This window comes from Octopus sinensis, linkage group LG20 (assembly GCF_006345805.1).
Source record: "Octopus sinensis linkage group LG20, ASM634580v1, whole genome shotgun sequence".
NCBI classification, from domain to species: domain Eukaryota; kingdom Metazoa; phylum Mollusca; class Cephalopoda; order Octopoda; family Octopodidae; genus Octopus; species Octopus sinensis.
The window spans coordinates 30,500,527-30,507,308 of record NC_043016.1 but is presented as its reverse complement, the minus strand read 5'-3'; the positions used below and the strand labels follow the sequence as shown (position 1 = coordinate 30,507,308).

General features: G+C 36.5%; 1 long non-coding RNA gene across 1 annotated transcript in view; it reads left to right on the top strand.

Moving 5' to 3' along the window:
- Positions 1 to 589: 589 nt before the first annotated feature.
- The window catches only part of LOC118767251, a 25,210-nt gene continuing 19,017 nt past the window's right edge, over positions 590 to 6,782 (top strand). Inside the window, exon 1 of the long non-coding RNA XR_005003154.1 lies at positions 590 to 714. This is a non-coding gene — a long non-coding RNA (uncharacterized LOC118767251). The remainder of the gene's footprint in view (positions 715 to 6,782) is intronic.

The following is a 6,782-nucleotide window of genomic DNA, read 5'->3' as shown; positions in this document are numbered from 1 at the left end:
AGCTGCACCTCACTGGCACTTGTGCCTGTGGCATGTGAAAAAACATTCGAGTGAGGTCGTTGCCAGTGCTGCTGAACTGGCTCCTTTGTACGTGGCACGTAAAAAACACCATTTGAGCATGGCCGTTGCCAGTACCACCTGACTGGCCCTTGTGCCGGTAGCACGTAAAAGCACCCAATACACTCTCAGAGTGGTTGGCATTAGGAATGGCATCAAGCTGTAGAAACTCTGCCAGATCAGATTGGAACCTGGTTCAGCCATCTGGTTCGCCAGTCCTCAGTCAAATCGTCCAATCCATGCTAGCATGGAAAGCGGACGTTAAACGATGATGATGATGATGATGATGGTGGTGGTGATGATGATATGATGATGGCTACTCCCTTGTTATTGAGTATGGCAATTGCACAAGGCTTAACTGTTAACGGTGCTGTGATTGAACATAACTTTTTAGCCCAGCTCAAGATCTATAATGTCTTGTACAGAATTGGCAACTAAAACCTTTACCGGCAATAGCTAGCTGTAGTTGTAACTGGGCTTCATTTACCTTTGCCTGTCATTTAAGTCATGTCGCCAATTACACTCCCTTCTACATGCCTGACAGATATGATTAGTATGGTGTGTAGCATCACAACCAGCAGCCTGGTTGTCAATCATCTGTCTCACTTTATGACTATGAAGATGACTCTTGAGTCCAGCTTTACTGAGGCAGTGTTTGTGCAAGACACTGCATTTCAGCATCATAGGAAGACCCTTACTGTCTGGAAGTATAGCAGCGATTCCCTTCCTGACATCCTTCCTTACTTTCTCTTGTGCAACTCAAAAGTAGCTGTCCCCTCATGCACAATCCTTCTTCACTTGCTCCCAATGGTTTAACCGCACTATTGAGTATTCAGTCCAATTATTTCTATGTACCCATGCAAGATACAGCCATAAGCTGGATAAGATAGTTATAAGGGAGAAAAAATAAAAAAACATGTACAATATATAAAAAAATATTGATATACAAAATATACGTAAAATATATGATATGGAATATATAAAAATATATATAATGAGCAAACTATAAAAATATACAATATATAAAAATTAGTGAGAAAAAGGGAAATATACAGAAAATATATAATTACATACATATTGGTTGGCCGTTGATTCTCAAGAGTTCCTCCGCCCTTTGACGGGTTTTGTTTTTCATCCCACAGGGTGTCCAATAAACACCCTCCTCACCAAGCAAGCATGAATGTATGTATGTTTGTATGTAAGTATGTATGTTTGAACGTACATATGTACATACATATGTAGTATTAATGTATGTATGTATGTATATGTATGTGTGTCTGTGTATGCATGTATGTATGTATGTATGTATGTATGTATGTGTCTATGTATGTATGTATGTATGTATGTATGTGTCTATGTATGTATGTATGTATGTATGTATGTATGTATGTATGTGTCTATGTATGTATGTATGTATGTATGTATGTATGTATGTGTCTATGTATGTATGTATGTATGTATGTATGTATGTATGTATGTATGTATGTATGTGTCTATGTATGTATGTATGTATGTATGTATGTATGTATGTATGTATGTATGTATGTACCTATAGAACAGTGTCGGTGTGTCAATGACCAAGTTGTAGTCATATGACTCTTAAACATTTGACAATTTGATATATAAAGAAATCTGTTACAAAATAAACAAAAATCAATACAAAAATTTGTGTGCATAAAACTTTGTTTGTGCATGTGTGTGTGTGTACGTGTTCATGTATTAGTGTATATTGGTTTGTGTGTGTGTGTGCGTGTGTGTGCGTGTGTGCGTGTGTGTGTGTGTGTGTGTGCATGTATGTAAATTAAATGATTGTCATGGCTTTCCTAGATGCAATGGTTTCAGTTTCCACACAGTCTCAGTTCCAGACACTTAACCAAAAATATGCAACTCAAGAACTCCCCTTCTTACCTCTCTCTCTCCCTCCTCTCTCTCTCCCTCTCTCTCCTAAATCTTCTTTCAACTAAAAATATTTCTCTTTAGATTTCTTTCTTCCTCTTCTTCTCTTACTTGCTGACTCTCAACCATTTTTGCCTATAAACCCCTTTGATGACTGTTATATTCTGGTGGACTCCCATAGCTGTTTGATGTTTAAAAAGTACTGTAAAAAAAACATGTGATTTACGCATTTTTTTCACGAAAATAAAAATAAACTTTAGTGGGTGCATAAATTACATTCACTTTTCTCTTTCTCTTTAACTTGTTTCAGTCATTTGACTGCAGCCATGCTGGAGCACCGCCTTTAGTCGAGCAACTCGACCCCGTGACTTATTCTTTGTAAGCCCAGTACTTACTCTATCGGTCTCTTTTGCCGAACCGCTAAGTGACGGGGACGTAAACACCAGCATCGGTTGTCAAGCAATGCTGGGGGACAAACACAGACACACAAACACACACACACACACATACATATATTTATACATATATACGACAGGCGTCTTTCAGTTTCCGTCTACCAAATCCACTCACAAGGCATTGGTCGGCCCGGGGCTATAGCAGAAGACACTTGCCCAAGATGCCACACAGTGGATTGTTTCCGGAATTTTTTAGAAATTTTTTTTTGTTGTAAAAAGCCATACAAAACATAAACATTTGTACCGGAAGTTGACACATTTAATGTCAGAATAAGTTTTTACAGAAAAAATAAGGGTTTAAATATAATGAAGTTGACTTTTATTTGTGCTGGAGGGTATAATACTGACTTTTTCTGTATAAATTTACTAAAACCATTAAATAGTTTACTTTTTGAAGTCTGATGTTCATGCTGGTAATCAGTGTCCAGGTCATATTTTACATATTTTACTCGGTTGAGTAAAGTGTCATCCAAGCTGATGTTTATTGGTAATTAAACTTAATTTGCAACAGCAGTACATATTTATCAGCTTTGTTTTTGTTGATAATTCTTATCAACAACTTTTCCTGTAATCGTGATTTGAGAAGACATACACCAGTATGCTAAAGATTGGACACAATTTCTTGTGGGCAAGAAATCTAAAATAAAGTTTATTATAAACAACACCTGTTAAGCAGAAATTATTTTTATTTAATGAAAATTTAATAAAATCTAATCAGAAGTAAGTGAAATTATACTAAATACAACTAAACTGAAAATCTTTTCCCCCTGGCCATATTGGCAGTTCTGAAAACTTTTGTATGCAAATTTTACATGAGTAGAAGCTTTTTTTAAACTATTTTTATCATGAAAATCACCTGCATAAATTACACAGCTGCACAAATTACATGGATTTTTACAGAGTTTTATAGAAACTTCTTTCAAAATTCCTATTTTGCTTTTCACGCATTAACTTGTGTACGTCACATTAACTTGTGTCTCACCTCATGGCACCTTAGGCAAGTGTCTTCTACTATAGCCTCAGGCCAACCAAAGCCTTGTGTGTGAATTTGGTAGAAGGAAATTGAAAGAAGCCTGTCATATATGAGTGTGTACATGCAAGTGTGTGTGTCTTTGTGTTTGTGTTTATCTCCCACCACCACTTGACAACTGGTGTTGGTGTGTTTACATCCTTGTAACTTAGTGGTTCAGCATATTTGGCAAATGAGACTGATAGAATGCATACCAAGCTTTAAAAATTAATACAGGAATTGATTCATTTGAGCTGTTATAATCATGCCTAAAACAGCAAAAATACGACATTCACAACATTAGAGATTACTGAGTTTTCTCAATTATTCTGTGTGTGTGTGCATACATGCATGTGTGTGTGTGTGTGCATGCATGTGTGTGCATGCATGTGTGTGCATGCATGTGTGTGTGTGTGTATAACAAATAACCACCATTAAGGATGTGACACTTCATTTGCACAAATCTATCCAACTGATGCCAACATGGATAAACTGGTCAGAAAAGAATTATGGGAATGATTTCCAACACAGGCACTGGCCAAAAATCTTAGAGTACTAACCAATTGGTTGTGTTGATTCCCGGTATTTGACAACCACTTACTGGATTGGTACCTGAAAAATGGAAGGCAAAATTGATCTCTGAGGAACTTAGTATAAAGAGACATAACTAACTAATGCCAGCTGCTCTAATCCTGCAGCTTTCTGGCATTTAGGATATAAGATAATACATTCAATCTCAGAACTTGATTGTTTATTGATTTTATCAGGCCTTGAAGAATAAAAACCACAAAAAAAATAAACCTTCCAGAGATTGAACTCTGCAATGTAGAGGAACATACACAATCAGACTTTACCACCTCTAAAACATATAAAAAGTACTCCAAGGACTTGAAGGGGTTCCTTAATTCTTATCAGCTGCATTTCCCTAAATAATGTAAAAAAATACTCCGAGGAGTTCAAGGAGGCCTCTAACTCTTACTAGCTACAATTTCCTACACAACATCAAAACAATACTGCCAGGAGTTGAAGAAGGTTTAAATCTCAATGTCATGTCCCAAACTCTTACCAACAGCAATCCACAACTCACAGAAAGATTTCAAACATACCTGTACATCTTTTTCAAAAAGGCCATTTTTCTGGATGATTCTGGCCACATTGTCATGCTTGAGCGCATATTTAGTTTGTGCTATTTTTGAACATTCTGAATGTCACATGGAAGATAGGCTTGCCCCTTTTACCACACACACAATCTCATTATTATTATTATTATTATTATTATTATTATATTATTATTATTATTATTCAGTAGTTTTATTTTTATAGCGTGCTTTCACTTCACTACCAAGCACAGCTCTTGTGCCTGGGTATGTGCTGTGATTTGTTGTGATGCTCTGATGGTTATTGTATGGAAAGTGTTCTACGTAGTGTTGTGCAGTGCCTAGTAGTGCAATTTTCTGTATGTTATATGTGTTTGTAAGTCCTGGTGTTTTTTGTTATGTATTTGTCTGAATATTTTTTTTATCATGCCTAATGCACCTACTATGATAGGAATTGTTTCTGTTTTCAGATTCCACATTCTAGTTACCTCTATTTCCAGGTCTTTGTATTTTGAGAGTTTCTCCATTTCTTTTAGAGACACGTTGTCATCTGCCGGTATTGATACATCAATTAGAAAGCATTTTTTTTCTTCATGATCTCTGACATTATTATTATTATTATTATTATTATTATTATTATTATTTTTATAACTATTATTACCTTGTACACATAAGTGAAAGGCAGGATATTGTAATCACTTGTCTTTGTCTGTTTGTCTGTGTGATTGCAAAATTACTGGAAAATGGCTGAATAAGTTTTCACCAAATTTGGGAGAAATACTCAGTGAGTGCGTGGGTCGAAATGATGAAAATTTGGTTTGATTATCTTCAAATATGCATTAATACACACATAGATATGCGATAGTGTGTGTATGTGTGTGAGAGAGCAGTGCATGCCATCAAAGTGACACTGGAGTAAAATATACAAAGCCCAGTATACCCATCATGACTACCCGTCTGATAAGGGTACACCAGGCACATACATCACAACCATATGTGCGCGACATGGTGATTTCATTTCAAGATAAACAGCACATGACCTTGCAGGTGGGGACCAGTTAGAATTTTCTTCTAGTCGAGTAACCCATCCTGCTCAAAAGGTCCCTGAATACAGGTTGTTTAAAGATGTTGAACGAAACACCCATGTTTCCAGAGGTGAATTATTCAAACCCCAAAGAATCCCTCTCGCCGTAATGGTTTTACCTGGATCCAAAAAGCCGTGATGGATGAGACTGGCCGCAAACCACCAAACAGTCACCACGACCTTCTTCTGATGCAACTTTGGCTTCAGGAAGTGCTGTGGAGCTTTGTCAGCATCCAACCACTGAGCTGAGCATTGCTGGTTGTTGCAAAGAATCCACTTTACATCGCAAGTCACTATCCAGTCGAGAAATGGGTCGTTCTTGTTGCATAGAAGAAGGGAAGAAGACACTTCAAAACGGTGTTTTTTTTTGGTTGTCATTCAATTCATGCAGCACCCATTTCTCGAGTATTTTTGTTTTTCCAATCTCTTTCATGTGGTTGGAAATTGCTGTATACATTACGTCTAATTCAGAAGCAAGCTTTCGAACCGTTGTGCATGGATTGGCTTTGAGTAAGGCTCTTAGTTGATCATTTTCAACATCCGATAGCTGACCACAATGCTTATCATCTTCAAGACTCTCATCACCACTACGAATTTTCTTGAACCACCATTGTGCTGTATGTTCATTAGTGGTTCCTGGACTAAAACGCATCATTGATATTGTGATCTGTTTCAGCAGCTTTTCAGCCTAGCTTGAACTGGAATAAGAAAATTGTGCGAATTTGCTTTGTGTCCATGCTATATTCAACATTCCAGAAAAAAATGGCCTAATTATTCAAAAAGGAAAAGAGTAACACGATTAGATAGAGTGAAAAACAGGTTTTAAAATTATATATAAAGTCAAAATAATTTAACGAAAATTAATTTGAAAATGCATCATTTATAACCAAAATTAAACATTCCACAAGAACTTTCTTGACAGCCTAATATATAAAGCAAATAAGCAACAAGAATGTCCAGATATCAGTGCATTACGGCTGTTTCAAGTGGCTCCATTTAATCGATCAAGGCAAACATTATATCAATTTGAAATAAACCACTCTCTTCCATTCTCATATAGATTTCCAACCTACAGGATACTCTATTATAAGTTTTTAACAAACTAATGTAATTTTTGCATTGATCAATTAAATGGAACTACTTGAAACGGCCCTAATGCACTAATACCCGGACATCCCTGTTAC